General features: G+C 47.8%; 1 pseudogene; it reads right to left on the bottom strand.

The window, feature by feature from the left end:
• Positions 1–234: 234 nt before the first annotated feature.
• Positions 235–22539, bottom strand: LOC136516137 (protein STABILIZED1-like; annotated as a pseudogene).
• Between the last annotated feature and the right edge of the window lie 648 nt (positions 22540–23187).

The raw sequence follows: 23187 nt of genomic DNA, 5'->3' as shown, positions 1-23187 counted from the left end.
GCTTGCCTTGAGCTCGAATGCATGCATGAACCTGATCAGGAATTTCTCTCAAGTACTGATGATCAAATATTAACTCAACAATAGAAATGAAATATTAATTAAAAGGTAAAGTAGCTCATATTGAACTATTGAAGCGAACAGAAATGTAAGGAAATTAGGAAAGTAGTCAAAACATATTTACCAAACACCTTACAAAAAAGAGTGAGTCTAGGTACCTTACACAAAAGAGTGAGTCTAGGGGCCTACAGGATTGACATTTTCTTCTACATCAAGCTCCACCACAGCTTTCTTCAGAAGAGCCTCAACAGGCAGGTGTGAGTTTTCAACAGTCTTGGATATTGCTTGCCATTTTTTGCCATGCTTTGGTTCTGCTGCAACACATCTTTTCAGAACATCCTTTTGTGCGTCTGCATTTCCATGCTGAAGTTCAAATTTGTAGTACAATGCCCAAAAATCACCAATATATCAGGAGCAAGAGCAACAGCCCTGTTCAACCAACTCCTAGCTTTATCAACCTTCCTGTCAAGCCAGAAAAGTTTGGCCACGGTTGCAATGACATGTGGATCATGATCACTTCGCTTAATAGCATCCGTACTCTTTCCTTTACGCTGGGGGCGTGGTGCCATATAAATAGCTGCAGCCCACAGAATACCACTTGTTGGACACTCTTGTAATGCCTTGGCCAGTAGAGCATCAGCTTCCTTTTTGTTCCCATTCCTCAACTCGGTTCGAATTGCCGCAAGCCAGAGTTCAGGTGTAGCAGGGTTCTTCTTTCTAGCCATTGCGAGGACAGCACGTGATTTACTCAAGCCACTAATCTTCTCCTCTAGGCTAGCTAGAGAGAGCCAAAGAGGGATGCAACTGGGGCAGTGCTTGAGGCCATTCTCAAAAACCTCCTTGGCCTTCGCTCCATTATCAAGCCGGTCCTCCATCTGTCCAAGCATTAACCACAATTTGAAGAATGAAGAGAATAGCTTCAAACCTTCCTCCAACAATCTCCTTTCCTCACCAACATTCCCCAATTCCCTCTCAACGATGGCAGATTTCATCCAAACCCTCTCTGTCCCTCCTCTTTCCCTGGCCTTGGCCAAAAGCATTCTCGCTCTCTCTGGCTCATTGTTCTCAAACTCGAGCTTGAATGCAGCCAGCCAGATCTCTTCCGAATTGGGGATAGCAGCATAAGCTTCCTGAAGAATGGCACGAGCAGCAGGCACGTCCCCAGCCAACCATTTCTCCTTTGTAGCCATAAGCCACAATACTTCAGCTCGTGGGTTGTAGTTAACAGCCTTCTTGAGGAGTGCATCAAGTGACTCCCTAGTCCCATGGCTCTTCTCAAGCTGAGCTGCTTTCAGCCAAATACTCTTCTTAGTAAGGAACACAGTCAGTGCATGTGCATAGATGGCGCGTGCTGTTTCAATTGAGCAACGCTTCTTGCATTCCTCGGCATCAGCAACCCATGTACGCTTCCGATCCTCATCTTCAACGCCAATGCCTATAGTGTTCTTCACAATAGACTGGCAAGTCAAAACCGATCCCGCACGCTCAGCGGCTTCTGCTTCCTTTAACCATGTGTTGACGTCGGAAGTGATCCGAATCAAACACCACTAGGGCCTTAGACGCCCGGGCTGCTACGGACCAAAGAACGCAGCGAGGATGTCACTCTTTCGTGGTAAAGAACGAAGAGGTTTACAAGCAAACCACCAAAGGATAACCAACGTGCTTACGTGACGAAGAACCGGCTAGTTTTCAGGCAAACTAGCAAAGAAACCGTCGAAGCTCTCGCCCGGGAGGGACCCCGTTAGGGCAAGGACGTCGTCGGGTTGCCCTAGGTTGGCCGGCAAGCCTAGGGCGCCATCCTTGGTCGTCGGATCAAAGGATAAATAGCATGGGGGTTGAAGAATAGGATAAAAGGGTTGAAGTAAAGGTAGTAGATTGATTTGTTTGACGATTGAATAGATGGGTACTCAATCGCCATGATCCTCTCATATATAGAGAGGGGGTGGTCTTATTCCAGTAGAAAATCTCTCCAAGCCTTATTTTTCAAGTTTTCCACGAGTTTGAAATAGTTCGGATCGGAATCCAAAAGGCTAGATCCGAACAGGATTTTCTGTTAGGTATGTCGGAAGTCACGACTTGGGTCGGAACTCCCGACAGTCGGAACTTCCGACTTTTGTGGGAACTCCCGACGTAGGGATAACCAAATAAATTAAAACCAAACAGCGACGATACCCATCTCATCGGCTGCTCAGTGGCTAAGGGCGATGTATACATCGGCCATTTTTTCTAAGGGCGATACATACATGTATCGGCCATTGTTTGGTGAGCACTTAGGCTTCTTGCCAAACACTTGGAAAGTACCTTTTCAAGTACCTTCTGTTGAATGCTCTCGTGAGACGTTCATCTTGCAATGTCTCTAGCACATATGAATTTCCGAATATAACTTTGACCACTTTGTAAGGACCTTCCCAATTCGGTGACCACTTGCCAAACTGATTGCTCTTCGATCCAATTGGTAGTATGATTTTCCACACCAATTCTCCCACTTGGAATGATTTGCTCCCGACTTTCTTATTGTATGCTTTGGCAACTCGAACTTTATCTTTCTCTATTTCCTTGAGAGCTTTTAATCTCACATCAGTCACCTCATCGATATTATCCATCATCAAATCATGATACACAACAGCTGCTAAATTATTTTGTTTAGCAAGCCTGTATGCATCTAAATTCACTTCGACAGGCAACACGGACTCTTGGCCATATACTAACTCAAAAGGAGTAACCTTTGTAGCACCATGCCTTGAAATGCGATGTGCCCATAGAGCCTCAGACAAAACTTCATGCCATCTCCTTGGATTCTCCTCAATTTTCTTTTTGATGAGCTTGATCAAAGTCTTATTACTAGACTCAGCTTGGCCATTGGCTTGAGCATAGTATGGAGATGAATTGAGCAACTTGATCTTATATAATTCAGCAAATTCCCTCACCTCTTTAGACACAAACGATGTCCCTTGATCTGTAGTTAATATTTGAGGGATGCTGAATCTATGAATAATATGCTCAGTAATGAACTCAATTACTTTCTTGTGTGTCATATTCTTCAAAGGAACTCCCTCGGTCCACTTAGTAAAGTAATCCATAGCAACTAACACAAATCGGTGTCCCTTCGAAGATAGGGGATATATTTGACCAATGAAGTCTAACCCCAACCATAAAAAGGCCATGGTTTGATGATAGTATGAAGCACAGCAGTAGGCACAAGCTGAATATTCTCAAACTTCTGGCACTCTTCGCAACCTTTGTAGTAGCGAAAAGAATCGGCCATCATAGTAGACCAATAGAAACCGGCTCTACACAATAACCACTTCATCTTCGAGGCTGATTGATGCGTACCACAGATGCCTTCATGGACTTCTCCCATAGCCACTCTTACCTGATCTGATCCCAAACACTTAAGCAGCAAATCTTCGACGGTTCTTCGATAGAGCTCATCATTATGCAATACATATTTGAAAGCGCTCCGCCGAACATTTTTATCAATTTTGGCACTTTGATCACGTAGATATCTCAACAAGGGAGTCCTCCAATCTTCTAAATTGGCCACAACATCACTGAAAGTTATATCAGGCCGATTTGATAGCTTCTCGGGCAAATTGACCGGGCTGATCACAGGGGAGTCGGTTGAGCCAACTGGACCGGTAGGCTTAGCTGATTTGGAAGTGTCGGCTCGGCCGACTAGGGCAGTTGACTTAGCCGACTTGGCCATAGCAGAAGAGTAGTCGGCTGAGCCGACTTGGTCAGTCGGCTTAGCTGACTGGTCTATACCTATACAGAAAAAATTGAAATCTTTATGCATCGGCTGTTCTTAAATATGGAAATTATGTCCACTAACATCATAGCCAGATGCTTGTTGAGCTAACATGTTGGCCTTTTGATTTTCATGCCTCAGAATATGCCGAATTTGGAATTCGGCAAAATAGTCAATAATACCAAGGCAAGCATCAAGACAAGTTCTTAGTGACCCTTCTAAACATTGAAATTCACTAGCAACTTGTTGTACCACCAGCAAGGAATCACCATAGGCTTCAACATGTTATACCCCATGGATTGCAATATGGCCAAGCCGAATAAGAAAACTTCACATTCGGCTTAAATGTTGGTGCAGATATAATTTTAATCGACTTGATGTCTCCAATAGCACCATTGTGAGAAATAATGATTATGCCAACACCTTGGCCTTATTTGCAAGCCGACTAATCATATTGTCACATCCATGAAGTAAATCAAAATACATATATCATGCCCCCCGGGCCTTAAGGCCATCAAAGTAAATTCCATGGGGGCTTTCTAATAGCACGATGGTCGCAAGCATTCATCGACTATATTTTTACACTAAGGGCGATATCAAAATATCGGCCATATGAATTCATCCACATAAATATGCATAGCCGAAACAAAATATTTCGGCTCTTGATCATTGGTAAGTAAAATAATTTGGCAACCCCCATAACATAAAGATCCACACCAAGGATCAAAATAAGGAGCTGAGGGATAACCATGCATACCAGGGGATAAATTTCACATATGCATAAACAGAGAATACAGATGATGCCATGACCAATGATTTTGATGATTTGGTGCAAACCTCCAACTTGGCAATTGTTTCTTGAATCTCCTCTCCTTTGTTTTTGTTGCACCACTTGCTTGAACATCATCCTTCTGGGCTTGAATACTTCCTTTAGGAACCCATGCCAATCCTTTTCCCTTCAGCTTCTCTGCACTAAGCTTCTGTAACTTCTTCTCTTGCCACTTTGGTAAACTGACTGAGCATATCAATTTTATTTCTGCTTTGGACAGCGATAAATCTTTCTTGATTGTGGGCACTCCCACCTTCTTTTATTCAGATTTGGCACCTATAATATCAATAGATGATTTCCCCACTTCTTTGCCATCAATAGCCGAATTTTTCAGCAATGTAATCGGTTTTTCAATAGTTGAATTCAGATCTGAACTCTTCTTCTTTCGGCCATCATACTTCCACGGTAAACTTGCTTTACCACTTTCTTCTTTGGTTGAGCTCCAGACTGATTTTGAGCAAAACGGTCTTTACAAGATGATGATCTCTCTACATATCTAGGAGCTGCATACTCTACATATTCGGGCCTCAAATATGGTGGAACATGTGCCTCTTCATCAAACTAGCCCCAAGATGAATAAGGATAAAAATATGTGGGTTGTGGTCTATATGACATGGGAATTGGCTGCATAAAAGGAGAATATGTTACTGCTGCGTGAGGTTTATCTCCTTGCCGATTCCACTCTTGAGACTTACGCTTTGGAGGCAATTTTGATGAATGGACTTTCTTTGGCCACTTGGTGACATTTGCTTCTCCTATCTTCTCATATTTAGCTAGAAGTTCCCCGAAGCTGAGTTTTGGCCTTTTACTTCTTTGTTTATCACGGCCTTTACCTCTATTAGCTTTATGGGCATCCTCCTTCTCCCCATCTTGACAGACATGCTCCAAAGGAGGATCCTTAGCTGATTCCCCTTGCTCAACGAGATCAATCGGCTTTTGCTTTGATTGGAGAGATTTCAGCTGCCCCCTAGTGCCTTCTGGAACTGTGATAACTTTGCTGTCCTCTGGAATATCTTCTATTTGCAATTCATCAAAAAAAACCTTGCCTTCACTTGAGGGCTCCACATCTCTCTCTTGGGCGTTCAAGCTTTGAGCTTTGAGCGAATCAGCCAATGCAAGCCGATTCGAAACCTGTTTGCCATCAAGATCAATTGAATCCAATTGGTCTATGTGTTGAGCTTCAGAAAATCTCAATCGTCCTTTATGAATGGCCGATTGGATGACTCGACGAAACATATTGCAATCAGAAGTATTATGATCAAATGAATTATGTCATTTGCAATATGTAAGCTCTTCTAAGTTTTGAATAGATGGCAAAGCATTGTGATAAATGATTCTAATAAAATTATTTTTAAGTAGGATATCAAAGATATGATCACAAAAAGTAAAGTCAAATGTGTACTTTGATTTCTTGAGCCAATTCTTTTGTGGAGTTAGCTTTAAAGCTAGGCAAACGAATGGATCGGATTTATTATCAATCCATTCGGTCACACCTTTGCAATTGCTTACAAGAAGCTTTAGCTTTGATGAATTACCATTATCGGCCTTGCCATATGAAATAATGTCTTGACCGATAGAATCTAAATTTATTTTATCATCAACAAATAAATTGCTATTCTCAGTCGGTCTATTACAATAATTAGCAAGGATATCTCTAATAGATGCAGAAATTAAAATAGTATGACCAGATTGGAATTTGAGCAAAATAATTGTGTTTTCTACCTTGTTGATCATGTTGGAAAAGTGCACGTCCTTGATTTGCATGATGTTGCTCTTCTCTCCAGAGAATGATCAACAATAAGCGCCGAATCATCCGAAGATGCATCGATAGCTGCCGAGACTAAGAAAGTCAGCTTAGCCGACTGGAAATCGGCTAGGCCGACTTGAGCACTAGCAAGGGCAATCGGCTTGGCCGACTGGGAAGTTGGCCTAGCCGACTCAGGGAAGGCGGTATAGGCAGTCGACCTAGCTAACTCAGGGCAGACATCAATCGGCTCAATTGACTTTGAAGTCGGCTCAGCCAATTCTGAGTAGGCAGGCAGCCCTCCGTTGTTGCTTGTAGGGGCTTGATCTCCATCAATGATGCGGTAATCACTAGATAAGTGTACAACCCCTTTAGCTCCTAAAAATCAAGTCTAGCTGGTTTCTGGCGTTTTCCATGTTTTTCTGTAGCAAGACTTATTTTTTGAGATGTGATTGATTTAGAAAGGATATTGTATTGTTTGGCTTTTGTAGCCGAACCTTTGCTTATATCCAAATCAATTCTTTCTTTCATGCCCACTAGCAATCCTCTTTTAGCCGATGACTCAACTGCGATCTGCCTTTTCTCTTTAGTCTTTCCAAAATATTCATAGAATTGCTCCTCTAATTGAGACCATGAACCAATAGTACATTGTGGCAAAGATGTAAACCATGCAAAGGCAATACCGGTGAGAGATAAAGGAAAATTTTGCACTATCATATAGTCTTGTTTACTAGCAAAACCCAGCTGTGAGAGATATATACTAATATGTTCTATAGTGGTTTTATCATCTTCACCACTAAATTCATAAAAATCAGGTACCCACCAACCATTAGGAGTTTTCAAGTAATCATAGCATAATGGGTATGGTCTATGATAAGTGGGCACCTTCCATTTAGAGGAACCATATGGATTCCTAGCATGGGCTAAATCTTCATCGATTCGGCTTGATTTGAGAGCAACAAATGAAGCCGAATTATGATTGTTTGCAAGTGCACACATTGCTGAATTTTCATTGTTTCGGCTACAATTATTAGCAATATGTGGAGCCGAATCACGAGTTTTAGTACCCGAATGCCTTGCTAAAATTTCACTAATTCGGCTATGGTCATGAGCGAAATACAAAGCCGAATTGTGGGCATTGATCTTTGCATAAGGTGCTGATTTTTTATTGATTCGGCTATGGTTACTAGTAACACGTGAAGCCGAATCATAAGTATTAGCACTTAAGCACCTTGCTGAATTTTCATTAATTTGGCTTGAGTTGGGAGTAACATATGGAGCCGAATTATGAATAGGAGCATTGGCATATGGTCCTGAATTTTCAGAGCAATTGACTAAATAATTAGCATTGTTATAGCCAATTCTCTCATTCATTAGCATGTCTTGTGGTGGAACCATATATTGTGAACTTATAGCCGATGAATAATAATTTATGTGTTGTATGTTGCTAGTAGCATCAAAACTCGAAGAATTTACAACATGCATCGGCTCTTGACCATAATATTCATAATCATGATGTGTATGATGAGGAGCATTAACAAAAGTATTAGCCGATGTAACATATCTAGTATCATTACAGCTAGCAACACCAACATGAGAGCTCATAGAACTTGCAAAATAACTATTAGGATCATAAGATGCATTTGCAAGTTGTACCTCAGGGTGATTGTAGTAATATTGTGATGCAACACCTTGGTACTTCATGACTTATAACTTGACCACCTTGCTGAATTTTCCGATAAGCAGCGCAACTTGTTGCAAAATCGTAAACAAGATCACAAGGGGTCAAAACTAGATGCGATCGGCCTTTTGGGCTAGATGCAACGGTAATGGCGAGCTCAAGAAGATAGATCAATGAGGAGTAAGGCTAGGTTAGAGAGATCGGCTATAAAAGATAGCTGAGCCAATCGTCCCCAGCGGAGTCACCAAAAAGTGTGTTGACGTCGGAAGTGATCCGAATCAAACACCACTAGGGCCTTAGACGTTTGGGCCACTACGGACCAAAGAACATAGCGAGGATGTCACTCTTTCATGGTAAAGAACGAAGAGGTTTACAAGCAAACCACCAAAGGATAACCAACGTGCTTACGTGATGAAGAATCGGCTTGTTTTTAGGCAAACTAGCAAAGAAACCATCGAAGCTCTCGCCCGGGAGGGACCCCGTTAGGGCAAGGACGTCATCGGGTTGCCCTAGGTTGGCCGTCAAGCCTAGAGCACCATCCTTTGTCATCGGATCAAAGGATGAACAGCATGAGGGTTGGAGAAGAGGATAAAAGGGTTGGAGTAGAGGTAGTAGATTGATTTGTTTGATGATTGGATAGATGGGTACTCAATCGACCATGATCCTCTCATATATATAGAGGGGGTGATCTTATCCTAGTAGGAAACCTCTCCAAGCCTTATTTTCCAAGTTTGCCATGAGTTTGGAACAGTTCGGATCGGAATCCAAAAGGCCAGATCCGAACATGATTTTCTGTTAGGTATGTCGGAAGTCCCGACTTGGGTCGAAACTCCCGACAGTTAGAACTTCCGACTTTTGTTGGAACTCCCGACATAGGGATAACCCTAGACACCTGAGTAGATTTCTTTAGGCTTATCAGAAGTCCTGACAGGCGTCAGAACTTTTGACAGTCGGAAGTCCCGACTTAGGTCGGAACTCCCGACAACGAGGCATCTTTCCAAGGGCATAACTTCTTTATCTGGACTTTGAATTAGACGTTCCATATATGTTTTTTGACCATCTTGACGAGAGGAACGCAATGGTGAAGTCCATTTTCCATTTTGATAACTTCACAAAATGGACATTTTTGGTTGTCAACACCATGCTTCCCTATCAATATCCATTCCTTCTCTCTTAAGAGATTTGATACCTCTCTCAATCACCTTGTTAACTGATTGTGTGTTCTGTTGAATAATTTACTGCTTCCTTGTGAGAACACATAGTAGGGGATGACGGCGCTGAAAAGGCTCCCTGCTGCGGTACTATAGCCATTGTAGGGACAGACGTTGAACGGCTCACCTGCCACACTATAGCCACAGCAGGAGCAGGCGCTAGAGTCAGCCCTGCTGTGTTATCTGGTCACTGTAGCAGCATGGCGGCTGTACTAAGACTAGATGGATAGAATTGTATATATAGTTTGCCACTGCAACTCAGTAAAGAGAGTTCAGATTTGCCATCTCCTATATAGGGCTCCGACCAACGCTGGTGTCTCTGATGTTTGTGTATGCTCTATTCTCCCTATTTTCTTCTACCTCTAGCCATAGTGTGTGGTTGGACAACATTTGTCGTGCTTGGCCATGGTCGGCAAGACTAGTGAGTGGTCGACTCACTGGAGCCGGTGATCATAGTGGGCTAACATGTTCCCATTCACCTCCTCTAGCTTTGCAGACGTAATCCAAATGGTAGGCTCCTTGGGGAGCTTCTCCCTTGCCTTGTTAAGTACTTTCCTTGCTTGGTCATAGGTCTCTAGCCTCGCGAGGGCAAGACAAAGCTCAACATGCAATGGGCAACACTCCACAGCCTTGTGAAGCAACAGCCTTGCATCCTCCTCATTTGCAAGCTCAACTACAGCCTTCCATAGCCGAACTGAATTAGGAATATGCTCCAACCCTTTCCTCAACACCCTGCTCTTATTTAGATCACTACTCTCAAGTTTTACTGCCTGCAATCATAGTGGCTAACAAGTGGTATTAGAGCCGTACAAGCGTCATCGCTGGACTAACCGCTGGCGATGACAGACAGTTCAGAAATAGGCGACACCAGTGGCACTATTGTGGCTACCCAGCCATGATAGGATGTCATTGTTCACACGGTGTGGGAGGTCTGCGGCACTAGTTGGCCGACGCTGACTCGCACCAACTATGGAGAGTGGTCAGTGACCATGAAGGTCGAGCTTAGAGCCCGATGGCTCTAGAATGCTGTTGACAAAGGCACCGACAATGAAGAAGATTATATGTCAGCGTTGGAGTCTATCCTCGCTGCTATACCGGAGGAGTACAGGGAGCCATTGGGGGTGAAGGGCTTCGCTAAGGAGGCGTGGGAGGCTATTACGGTGATGTGCGTCGGTTCTGATCGCGCAAAGAAGGTGACAGCCTAGCTTCTGAAGCAGGAGTATGCAAACCTCAAGTTCAAGGATGGAGAATCAGTGGAGGACTTCTCCCTCCGCCTGCAAATGCTCATCAACAAGCTAAAGAGCCATGGCATCACCATCGACGAAGAGGAGGCAGTCTCCAAGTACCTCCACACAGTGCCAGCAAAGTACATCCATATCGCTCTCTCCATAGAGACAATGCTGGACTTGTCCACCCTCACCATTGAGGATATGATAGGCCATCTATGGGTGGTGGACGAGTGCCTAGAGCAGGCGATAGCAATGAAGGACAGCGGCAAACTGCTGCTGATAGAGGAGGAGTGGGCTGCTCAGAGGAACTCTGGGGTAGCCTCCTCCAGTCACGGTGGCAATGGCAAGCGTCGTGGCAAGGCTTCTTCGGAGAAGAAGAAGTAGGTTGACCCCAACACCTACCGACACTATGGGAAGATGGGTCATTGGGCATGGTAGTGCCCAAATCGCAAGCAGGAGAAGAAGGTTAAAGCTCATCTGGTGCAAGCTGATGATGATGATGATGCCACTATCCTGATGGCGACGTTCTGTGCACTACATGATGTCGAGGTCAAGGAGAAGGGAGAGGTGACAACGGTGGAAGGACCTAGAAAGGCCCTAAAGGCTGTCAACCTCGACGAACCATGCGCCCAAGTCCACCTCGGACATGTGGGCGGCGAGCAGGAGCAGCGGTGGTACCTGGACTCTAGCACCAGCAACCACATGATGGGCTCCAAGGTAGCCTTCTCTGAGCTCGACGATGATGTAACCGATACGGTGAAGTTTGGTGACGGCTCAAGGGTGGCTATCCGAGGGTGCGACACCATCATCTTTAGGTGCCAGAATGGGGAGCACCGCATGCTAACGGATGTATATTACATCATGTAGCTGCATTCAAGCATCATCAGCATTGGTTAGCTGGATGAGCGTGGTAGCGAGGTACTGATCAAGGACAGAGTCCTCAGGATCAGGGACCGGGAGCAACGACTTCTTGCCAAGGTAAAGAGGTCTCTGAACCGGTTGTACCTGTTCGACCTGAAGGTAGAGCAGCCGATGTGCCTAGCGGCAAGGCACATTGAGGAACCGTGGCTGTGGCATGCCCGGTTCAGACATCTCAGCTTTGACGCGCTTGGTCGGCTAGAGAAGATGGTCTGAGGGCTACCCCACATATAGCATGGAGGGGAGCTGTGTGATAGCTGCCTGGCTAGGAAGCAGAGGAGGTTGTCGTTCCCAAAGGTGGCCAAGTATCACTGGAGGATGCTCTTGAGCTCATCCACGGCGACCTCTAAGGGCCAACCACGCTAGCCATAAATGGTGGTCGGCAGTACTTTCTCCTGCTCGTGGATGATTGCAGTCGCTACATATGGCTGCAACTCCTGATGAACAAGGACAAAGTAGCGATGGCGATTAAGAAGTTCAAGATGCGCGCAGAGGCCAAGAGTGGCAAGAAGCTCCACGTGCTGAGGACTGATCACGGCAACAAATTCACTTCGGTGGAGTTTGCTACATACTGCATGGACCAGGGTGTGGTACAACACCACACCGCGTCATACTCGCCACAACAGAATGGCGTGGTGGAGCGAAGGAAGCAGGCGGTGGTCAGCATGGCTCGATCTATGATGAAGGCCAAAGGCATGCCGGTAAGGTTCTGGGGTGAGGCGGTGACCACAGCGGTGTTCATCCTCAATTGCGCTCCCACCAAGGCCCTAAAGGGCAAGACGCTGTTTGAAGCTTGGCATGGATGCAAGACAAGCGTGTCCTTCCTATGGACATTCGGCTGCATCGGCCATGTTAGGAAGACGAAGCTAATCCTCACCAAGGCATACTGGCTCTATGATCCATGTAGAGACAAGGTACTTGTCTCGCGCAACATCATGTTCGACGAGAAGGTAGCTTGGGACTAGGCCAGTCTGAGCATGGGGGAAGCTGGTGGCTTCACCAGCACCTTCGTCGTCGAGCACCTGGTCGTCCACGGTGGTGGAGACGCTGGGGAAGAGGTGCCGAGCACTCTGAGAGGGGTGTCGAGCACTCTAGTGATAGAGCCAAGCACTCTAGGTGGGATGCTGAGCACTCTAGGAGGGGTGCCGAGCACTCCAGGAGTGGTGCTAGGAGGTCCTGCAATGGTGGCGACCACTCTAGGACGGGTGCCGAGCACTCTCGTAGCATAGCCGAACAGTCTTGTAGTGGTGCCAACCACTACAAGACTGGTGCCGAGCATTACAGAAGGGGTGTAGACACTGTAGAAGTGGTGATGTATAGTCTAGGAGTAGTGCCGAGCACTGCATCTGGGGTGCTGAGCACTCTAGATGTTGTATCGAGCACTCTGGTGGAACAGGGAACTCTATCAACACCGATCAAGTTCGCCTCACCTCCAAGTGACATCACTGAGTTCATGGATGCTTTCCACAATGGTGAGGAGGTGTGGTTTTGCAGGTTGGATGACATCGTCGGCAGCATAGGGCCCTCAGGCCTGGTGGGTCGGTTGCTCAATAACCAAGAGCTGCTGCTCGTCAGTGCAGAGGAACCACCCACGTTCGCACTGGCCGAGCATGATTGAGAGTGGCGGTAGGTGATGCTGGAGGAGATGAAGGCGATCGAGGAAAACAAGACATGGGAGCTCATCGATCCACCTCCAGGATGTCATCTGATCAGCCTAAAGTGTGTGTACAAGGTCAAGCGGGATGAGCTTGGCACCATTATCAAACACAAGGTGCGCCTCACCGTCCGAGGCTTTGTTCAATGCGAGGGCATCGACTTTGAGGAAGTCTTTACGTCAGTAGCACGCATGGAGTCTGTCCATTTGCTACTAGCCTTGGCAGCAGCAAAGGACTAGCGCATCCATCACCTGGATGTAAAATCGGACATCCTCAACGGCGAGCTGGTGGAGACAGTCTTTGTCAGGCAACCTCTAGGTTTCGCCATCAAGGGAGCGGAGCATAAGGTGCTCCGACTACACAAGGCACTCTACGGGCTATGGCAAGGCCCACGAGCATGGAACGCCAAGCTTGACACCACGTTGGGCGAGCTTGGGTTCTAGCGATGTACAACCGAGCACGTGCTCTACACACGGCGATGGGGGAAGGAGGAGCTCATCATCGGTGTGTATGTGGATGACTTAATTGTCATCGACGTGTGTGTGGACGACATCGACAGCTTCAAACGCGAGATGGCGGCTCGTTTTTGAATGAGCGACCTTGGCACACTCTCCTACTACCTCGGTATCAAGGTGAGATAGGGGAAGGAGGAACTCACACTCGGTCAGAGCGCGTATGCCTTGAGGCTATTGGAGCGGAGTGGTATGGCTGAGTGCAAGCCATGCGTGACTCCAATGGAGGAGCGGCTGAAGCTAACAAAAGCTAGCACCGCGGTGAAGGTAGATGCAACACTCTATCAGAGCATCATCGGCGGTCTGTGCTACCTAGTCCACATGAGGCCAGACATTGCGTTCGCTGTGGTCTACGTCAGTCGTTTCATGGTGGATCCTTGAGAGGATCACTAGGCTACGATGAAGCGACTGTTGCGCTATGTCAAGGGGATGGTGGATCAAGAGGTCGTCTTCCCCAAAATAGGTGGAAGTAGGCTGCAGCTCACTGTGTTCAACGATGTAGACATGGCGAGGGACATCGACGGACAATGGAGCACCTCTAGCGTGCTTGTCTTCCTCGGGTCGGCTCTAATTTCATGGCTATCGCTGAAACAGAAGGTGGTGGCGCTATCTATGTGTGAGGCAGAGTATGTAGCAGTGACCACAGTGGCATGCCAAGTTGTGTGGCTACGCCGGCTGCTGGGTGAGCTAATTGGTATGGAAGCTCACCCACCAGCATTGATGGTAGATAACTAGCCCGCCATCTCCCTTGCGAAGAATCTAGTTCTCCATGACTGAAGCTAGCACATCGACATGAAGTTCCACTTCCTCAGGGACTGTGTCGATGGAGGGCAGATCGTCATCGAGTTCATCAAAACTAGTTGATGACTCACGGACATCCTCACCAAGCCGCTCGACCATCTTCGACTCACGGAGCTAAAGGAGATTATCGGTATGGAGTTGGTGCAAGGGTTAGGAGTTGGATTAGGGGAAGAATTGTTGAATAATTTACTACTTCCTTGTGAGAACACACAGCAGAGAGGCATCGAAAAAGCTCCCTGCTATGGTATTGTAGCTCTTGTAGGGTCAGGCACCGAACGGCTCACCTACCACACTATAGCCACAGCAGGAGCAGGCTCCAGAGTCAGCCATGCTATGTTATCTAATCACTGTAGTAGCATGGCAGCTGTACTAGGACTAGATGGATAGAGTTGTATATATAGTTTGCCACTACAACTCAGTAAAGAGAGTTCAGATTTATCATCTCCTATACAGGGCTCCGACCAACGCTGATGTCTCTGCTGTGTGTGTATGCTCTGTTCTTATTCAAATCACTACTCTCAAGTTTTACTGCCTACAACCATAGCTTCACAGAATTTGGAATTGACATCACACCACGGGCAATGATAGCCTTCACCTCATCTGGATGAGCCAAACGACACGCCTCAAGCCAAACAACTTTGTTCTTGGGACACTCCTCATAGCCACGCTGGATGAGCTGCCGAGCAACCTAGAGTTTGCCAGCAATCTCTTCGAGCCTAGCAGTAGCAATCCAACTGGGTGGGTGCTTAGGGTTTGTCTGCATCACCGACTTGATGTCGGAAATCTCAGCATCACTAGTGATCTTCATGCTTTTTAGGTCTGTCAAATACCCTTTGGGATCAACTACAGTGAGCCCAAAAACTGAATTCGATAGCCTATCCAACTTGAGCGACAGCACAGTGCCACGACCCTCACCCATAGCTATGAGATCAGTAACAGGAGTCTACACCCATGACGTCTTTGTGCCACCAGTTGCACGGCTCTTAGGGTCAAGTGTTGTGACATGCTCCTGTGTAAACGTGATTAGAATTGAATTAATATGCATGAGTACATATAGGGTCCAGGGTGGCTTATCAGCCAACCACGCAGGCGTGATACATGCCACAAATCAAGGGTTGCATACTATAATTACAATAGGCTAACACTCCCCTGTAGTCTGACCAGGAGCACAGCGAACGTTCAGGCTAGATCAAAACTCCTAAAACATAGAGGTAGGGAGGCCCTTGGTGAAGACATCGACGTATTGAGATGTCATAGGGACATGAAGAACCCAAACGTGGCCGAGGGTGACTCGCTCCCGAACAAAATGGAGATCAATCTCAACATGCTTCATGCGCTGATACTATACTGGGTTTGTGGAGAGGTAGATAGCACTAATGTTGTCACAGTAGACCAGTGTTGTGTGGCAAGGTGGGTGGTGAAGCTCCATGAGTAACTAGCACAGCCACGAAGCTTTAGCGACACCATTTGCCATGGCTCGATACTCAGCTTCTGCACTTGATCGGGAGATTGTGTGTTGACGCTTGGAGGACCAGGACACCAAATTATCCCCAAGGAACATGGCATAACCAGAGGTCAATCGACGAGTGTCAGGATAGCTGGCCCAGTCAGCATCAGTGTACACAACAAGCTCAACTGGCGAAGATGGACGTAGTGTCAAGCCAAGTGATAGAGTACCCTGTAAGTAGCGCAGGATCCATTTGAGAGCAGCTAGGTGTGGCTCTTGAGGATCATGCATATAGAGATAGATCTACTAGATGACATAGGTAATGTCTGGGCGAGTGAACGTCAGATACTGTAGTGCTCCAGCCAAACTACGATAATGAGTAGAGTCAACGACCGGAGGACCATCGGTGGACAATTTGGAGTGCACGTCAATAGTGGTGCTGCTAGGCTTGCAAGCACTCATCCCGGCCTGCTCCAATATGTCTAGAGTGTACTACCACTGAGAGAGAAAGAAGCCATCATCTGAGCGGGTGACTGAGATGCCAAGAAAGTGGTGAAGTTGGCCCATGTCTGTCATAGCAAATTCATCCTAGAGAGCGGCAATGATATGGTGAAGAAAACCAGCTGACGAGGCGGTGAGAACGATATCATCAACATACAGTAGCAAATATGCAGTACCAGATCCTCGATGATATGTGAATAGTGAAGTATCAGACTTGGCCTCGACAAAACTAAGGGACATGACGTGAGTGGCGAACCTGGTGTGCCAAGAATGGGGAGCCTGCTTCAAGCCATATAGAGATTTGTTGAGCCGACAGACAAAATTAGGACGGGATGAGTCAGCAAATCCTAAAGGTTGCACTTAGTAGACAGTCTCGGTCAAGGTGCCATGAAGGAAGGCATTCTTAACATCCAACTGATGAATGGGTCAATTCTAAGAGAGAGCCAAAGATAGAACCACCCAAACAGTTGCTGGTTTGACCACTAGACTGAATGTTTCACCATAGTCAATGCCTGGCTATTGTGTGAAACCTTGTAGGACCCAACGTGCCTTTTAGCGATCAAGAGTACCATCTGCTAGCAGCTTGTGATGATAGATCCACTTGCTAGTAACAAGGTTGATGCTAGGAGGTCGAGGAACAAGGCTCCAGGTGTTATTGGCAAGAAGAGCATCAAACTCGACTTGCATAGCAGAGCGCCAATTGGGGTCTAACAAGGCATCACGAACCGAGCGCGGCAATGGCAACATGGCACCGTGTGGAGGTTGAGATGATCCATGTGCTGCGCAATGCTGGCCTTGCCATGTGTACGCATGGAGTGCGTGTTGGTGACCAGTATGATGGCAACCGGTCATGTAGCAACGGTGCGGCCGGTGCCGCTGGCAATAGCCTAAGCGCGAGGCTCAGGGGCAGCAGAACCGGCAGCATGGGGTGGTGCTAAGGAGGATGGGGTGGCACTGCTGGCAGCAACCCATGCGGGATGCACGGGGGCAGCAGCACCGAGCGTTGGGGGTGGCATGGAGGGCCCAGCTAGGGGCGACCTTGGTGACAGCGGCCTAGGTGACGACGATGGCCTAGGCGCGGCATCCCCATCCCCATGCATGTGCATAGTGCCATGCACGACACGTAGGGGCTCAGGTGCTGGGGCTGCAGTGGGCGTCGGAGTACCTACAGACATAGTACAGGCTCTGAAAATTGGAGCAGTAAAATCATTCTCGTCAAGTAAAAAATCCAAGGCTAAGGATGCCATGGGTGTGGTGGACATATTAGAGAAGGGAAAGAAAGATTCAAAAAAATGAAATGTCAGGAGATGATAAGGCGATTCGACTGGAGCTCGAGACACCGATAGCCTTTGTGTTCCGAGGAGTAGCCGAGGAAAATGCATAGGGATGAACATGGGGCTAGTTTGTAGGGCGCTGTGGGGGACAAGTTGGGATAGCAAGCGCACCCAAAAACTTTGAGGTGGTTATAGGAGGGCTAGGTGGAGTAGAGGGAGGTATATGGTGTCGACAAGGTGAGGGTTTTAGTGGGGAGGCGGTTCACAAGATATGTCGCAGTGTGAAGGGCCTCAACCCAGTAAGCCAGAGGAAGACTCGCCTGAAACAAAAGGGAATGCAGAATGTTATTAATAGTGCGAAGGGAGCATTCTGCTTTTCCATTTTGTTGAGAAGTATGTGGACACAACATTGTGAGTGCAACACCGTGGGAGAGAAAGAACGTGCGGGCCGAAGAATTATCAAATTCACGGCCGTTGTCGCACTGGACGCTCTTGATGGTGGTGCCAAATTGCGTGTGAATGGAAGCGAAAAAATTAGCAAGAGTGGAAAATGTCTCATATTTAAGGCGGAGCGGAAGAGAAAATGTAGTGTGAACAATCATCTAAAATGACAAGGTAATATTTGTATCCTAACACACTAACAATAGGAGATATCCAAAGATCGCAGTGTATTAAATCAAAATTATGAAGAGCACTAGAGCTAGATGATCCAAAAGGCAAACGTGCATGGCGACCAAGTTGGCACGCATGGCATATATGATCGATATCATCTTTATTACAAGAAATGACACTAGAACTAATGAGTTTGGACAAAGCTTCACGCCCAAGATGCCCGAGACGATGATGCCAAAGTGAGGTGGGTGCAGCGATGAACGCAGAGGCAATGGTGGAGGGTGGATGGTATGGATAGAGGTTGCCAGAGCTATTGCACCTGGTGATCACGTTCCTGGTGTGCAAATCCTTCATAGAAAGGCCAAAAGGATCAAATTCAATGGAACAGTTATTATCAGTGGTAAAACGACGAATAGAAATTAGATTCTTAATAATGTTGGGAGACACCAAAACATCGTTAAGAACAATATTGCGACCTAGGAAAGAAAAAGTGTGTGATCCAGTAGCAGTGATAGGAAGTAGTGCACCATTTCCCACAACGATAGATGAAGGAGTGGATGAAAAAGGTGGGGAAATGGTAGAGAGTTTACCAGCCTCCGCCGTCATGTGGGAACCAGCCCCTGAATCAGCGTACCACTCGGGTGATGGAGCCGGTGGGTGGAGCATCATGGTGTTGAAGGAGTGTGCCAAGGAGTCCTGATGCCATGAGCCCCGTGGGTAGGATTCTAGGGCGCCGCTGGAGTGACCTGGTGGGCAGGTGAGGGCACCTAGAAGGCCGGCAGTGCTAGTGGTGGAGGCGTGGCTCCCCCGTAGTATGAGCCAGTGCTCCCAAAGGACGGGCCATACTAAGGAGGCGGAGGGTCGTAGGTACCACCATATGTGCCACCAAAACCGCCATACTAAGGAACGGCGGTAAACGCCGGAGGCATCGGTGGAGGGCGCCCTGACCGGTCATAGGGCCACATCTGCACGGTGTCGGCCCATGGGTGTGTGAAGGATGGGTGCATGTCACCATGCACGCCTAGGGGCACAGCACCAAGGGGCACCGATGGGTTGCCGCATCCACCACGTCCACGACGGCGGTCGTTGCACTAGACACCAGCAACGAGAGCGGATGGTGGCGATGGTGGCCGGGTGTTGATCTCCATCTCCTCTAGCAAGAGGTGTGTTTGGGCCTCTGCAAACGTCAGGAACGGGTGATGCATCTTGAGGATGGACACCATATGGCGGAACTTGCCACTCAAGCCACGGAGGAGCGTGAGCACCAGCTGCCGATCACCGATGGGGTCACCGAACTCGGTGAGAGAGGTGGCCATCGACTCAAGACGGCGACAGTAGGCGGAGGGCCATAGGTACCACCATATGCGCCACCAAAACCGCCATACTGAGGAACAACGGTAAACGCCAGACGAGCCGATGGAGGGCCCCAGACCGGTCGTAGGGCCACATCTGCATGGTGCTGGCCCATGGGTGCGTGAAGGACGGGTGCATGCTGCCGTGCACACCTGGGGGTGCACCACCAGGGGGGCGTCGATGGGCCACCGTGTCCACCGTGTTCGCGACGATGGCCATTATGCTGGCCACCAGCAATGAGAGCGGATGGCAGCGATGGTGGTCGAGTGTCGATCTCCATCTCCTCCAGCAGGAGGTGTGTTTGGGCCTCTGCAAATGTCAAGAACGGGCGATGCATCTTAAGGATGGACACCATATGACAGAACTTGCCACTCAAGCCACTGAGGAGCGTGTGCACCTATTGATGCAAAAGTGGATCTGCAAACACAAAGGGCTAATACCCGAATCGATATCCAAAGCGTGCCAGTCGATTTGACCTGTTAATCGACAAGGATGAAGATACGAGCACTTTGGTCCTGACAACAGCGATACGCCCGGAAGTCACGGCCAAGAGGTACTCACGCGGAACTCGAGAATCACCGAGGGTCGCACTGAAGCTATGCAACTCGCCGAATCAATGAGAACTCGTAAAAAGGAAAAATATGCAAATTGACGAAGTCGCCGAAAAGTAAGTAGATGCAAATAGGAGTAAAAATTGGTTTTGATATTGATTGATATCTCTATTACATTGCCCCTCAATCTATATTTATACCCTGATCTAAAGAGGCATAACCAAATACAACTAGGACACCAAGTCCATATCTAAGGAAACACGTGACTCTTACATGAATCATATTCTAACAAATATAGAAAAGGAAATCAACTCCTAACTATTTCCCTGTCCGCCTCAATTACGATGGAAATCTCACCGACCTCCTTTCCATCGGCATACTTCCTGTTTCATCGGCAGTAGTCTTCAAGCCTTCCTTCATCGGCATCAACAATAACATCCCCAACCTTATCGGCAACGCCCGAGTCTAAATCAATCTTTCCATCGATCACCACCATTCATCGGCAACCATCTTTACAAGCTGATTTTCATCAGCTGTCAGCGTATACAGTAACTTTCCTCCTGCCGATTAGCCCACTCTGATCATTTTGACATGTGCAAAAAACGGTGTCAACAGCACCAGCCGTTGATCACCGATGGGGTCGCCAAACTCGGTGAGAGAGGTGGCCATCGACTCGAGATGGCGACAGTAGTCGGTGATGCTCAGGGCGTCTTGGTGGAAGTTGCGGAACTACATTTCAAGGAGGAGCACGTGGGACTCTTGTTGGCCGAAGAACTCATCCTCGAGGTAGCACCAGGCCCCGTGAGTGGGTCGCTGCCACATCATCAAGGACTGCTGCAGATCATTGGAGACAGTGCCATAGATCCACATCAAGATGATGCGATCTGCCTACACCCATGCCGGGTGCGAGAGGAAGGCCTCGTCATCGAGAATGTGGCGAGTCAGGGCATATTTGCCAAGGACAGTGAGGAACATGCCGCGCCACTTGCTATAGGTGTTCGTGGCATGATCGAGGACGACGGGGATGAGGGCCTTGACATTGATGATGGCAGTGGCCTGTGCCCAAAGGGCCTCGTGGGCGCTCTCATACGCGTCTAGCGTAGCGGCGAGGAGACTAGCCTCCTCAGCAAGGCATGCTTCTTCAACATGGGCTTTGGCCTTAGTTGTGAGGCGACATTCTTTGGCGGCCATAGCGAGACGGCGATCTTTGACTTCCTTGGCGGCGGCCACCGCAGCAGCATCGTTGTCATCCGCCATGGGGAAACCAGCAGGGCAGGCGAGTAGACCAGCGGTGGCACCCGATGATGAGGTCAATGATGGGGGCTGGCGATTGGATCGGCGTTGCAAGTGGAGGCGTAGGCCCTGGGACCGACGATGCGCCCAGCGATGGTGTCAGCGGCGGGGGCAGCAATCGGATCGACGGCTAGCGAGGGTTGCGGAAGAGTAGCGGATCATAATCACGATTGATACCATGTAAATGTGATTAGAATTGAATTAATATGTGTGAGTACATATAGGGGCTGGGGTGGCTTATCAGCCAACCATGCAGGCGTGATACATGCCACAAATCAAGGGCTGCATACTATAATTACAATAGGCTAACATCCTGCTCTAGACAATTGCAAAAATGGGACTCGAAACAATGGTCGTTTGCAGATTTGATACTGGACCAACATTTATAGACACAGATAGACCCATTTCTCATCCACTCGAGTGTCAACATGATCAAAGAGTCAATCTTTGGAGTCCCAAATATCTAATTTTCTTGCTCCTGCTAGGCCTTCTCAAGCAGGGTGTCCGGCACGGGCATGAAGCTCTCGAACCGCTTCTTCTTGTTGCGCAGCGAGTAGTCCCCAATCTCATATATGCTCTCCCATTCTTGCACGGATAGATCGACTAGCTTCCTTTTGAGATCAGCAAACTGCTCGGTGATCTTAGGGTTCGACGCGTGGTACTCCTCAATCTCCTGCTTGAGCCATGCCTCACGGTGGTCCTTGCAGTGTGAGTCCATCCTCTAGTCGATGCTCTCCCACATGGCATCGGCCTCATGGTCGTCGTCATCGTAGTTGGTGTTGGAGAAGAGGCCGACATCGTTGCCCTCGAACTCATCGAACTTCTGGTTCTCGTCGTAGCCCTTCTCGTCGACGCCGCCTTCATCCTCGTCGGGAGGCTTCCCACGGCCGTGGCCGATGGCAGGGGCTGTGGCGGCGAAGGCGGAGCAGTCGAGTAGGTTGGGTGTGGCTCGGGTCGGCCCAATATCCAAGCGGGTGGTGAAGCCGGTGGCGCCACGGCCTAGTCCTGTGACATAGTTGGGCAGCGACTTGGAATTGAGGAAGTCGTACCGCGCAGGGCGAGCGACCGATGGCGGCGGGAGCGGGGTCGGGGTCGGTGTAGGGGTCGGGGTGGTGCTCGACATGGCGTTGATAAGCAGGCAGGTGGGGGAATATGAGGGACGAGGGGTATGGTGGTTTTTTTTAAAGTATGATTGATATGTTGCTTTCATGTTCATCTATACTTGATTTTAGTACAGACGTGTTACCCTGCTTCCATTTTGTTTTGGATTTGGGGCTCCTAGAAATTAAAAAAAGTAGACCAACTAAAACATTGAAGAATCAAGCCATGTTTTCACTTCTATAGAAAAATTAACCCGTCTGTTCATATAATGTTATTTATTCATTCAATTTTAAACTACTTCCTCCCTTCTAAGACAGTCTCCATCTCGCATCTCGAGAAGTCAAAACCAATCGTATCTTTGACTAAGTTTTTTTTTAAAAATAGTATCAAAATTTATATGTACAAACACATTAGATATAAATATGTACAAACACATTAGTATTTTTTAAAAAATAGTATCAAAATATGTAGGAGAGGGGAGATAAAAAATCAAACTTTACCCGGCCTTGTGGGTTGGAGGAGCTGAGGAGGAACCGATGCTGGTGACGAAGCTGCTCCTTCGTCGCGCATCATCAACGGGTGAGCTAGGGCACGAGATGGGAGTGGCGGTCGACGGAGGAGGACCGACACGGGGATGAGGAAGGCGCAGGAGGGCCACTACTCTTAGAAG

This window comes from Miscanthus floridulus, chromosome 17, assembly GCF_019320115.1.
Source record: "Miscanthus floridulus cultivar M001 chromosome 17, ASM1932011v1, whole genome shotgun sequence".
Taxonomy (NCBI): Eukaryota; Viridiplantae; Streptophyta; class Magnoliopsida; order Poales; family Poaceae; genus Miscanthus; species Miscanthus floridulus.
This window is presented reverse-complemented; position numbering and strand designations above follow the sequence as displayed.